The sequence below is a fragment of the Ursus maritimus genome, unplaced genomic scaffold (genome assembly GCF_017311325.1).
Source record: "Ursus maritimus isolate PB19 unplaced genomic scaffold, ASM1731132v1 scaffold_2, whole genome shotgun sequence".
In the NCBI taxonomy this organism is placed as follows: domain Eukaryota; kingdom Metazoa; phylum Chordata; class Mammalia; order Carnivora; family Ursidae; genus Ursus; species Ursus maritimus.
In genome coordinates this window covers 2,431,160-2,431,576 of record NW_024424452.1, presented here as the reverse complement: position 1 = coordinate 2,431,576, position 417 = coordinate 2,431,160, and the positions used below count along the sequence as shown (strand labels likewise).

Here is a 417-nt window from a genome sequence, read left to right as displayed (position 1 = left end):
GCAGCCCCAGAGCCCACCTGCTCTCCCCTCCACTCCCCTTCCCTGTTCTCCCCGGGCCAGGGACCCAAACCCCGCCCCGCCCCCTCTTCCTTATCTCTTTCTAACCTTTTGCATTTTTTAGTCTCATTTCCTGTCGGGTTTTGCATTTCCCTCCCCCTGCCAGCCTATGACACACTTTCTCTCCTTTTTTCTCTCTTTCGCCTCCTCTGGCCTCGGAACTCCGGCCTGGGTGGCGCACAGCCCCCTCCCGGCCCTGCAGCCCCTGGGCGGGCAGCGCCCCTCGGACCGCCAGGCGGTGGCCTGGAGGGCCGGGGCCCAGGGGGAAGCTTGCGGCCTGCGCGGAGGAGGCGGCCCGCGCGACTGGCGGAGCATGAGCGCCCCAGGTAGGCAGGGCGGACGGGGGGGGGGGGGGGGGGG

General features: G+C 69.1%; 1 protein-coding gene across 4 annotated transcripts in view; it reads left to right on the top strand.

The window, feature by feature from the left end:
• The first annotated feature begins 307 nt into the window (after positions 1–307).
• CARD11 (caspase recruitment domain family member 11) overlaps positions 308–417 on the top strand; it is a 111,683-nt gene continuing 111,573 nt past the window's right edge. For all 4 annotated transcript variants that reach the window (XM_040634715.1, XM_040634714.1, XM_040634713.1 and 1 more), the window contains exon 1: positions 308–383. The gene's annotated coding sequence lies outside the window, so the exon portion shown is untranslated. The remainder of the gene's footprint in view (positions 384–417) is intronic.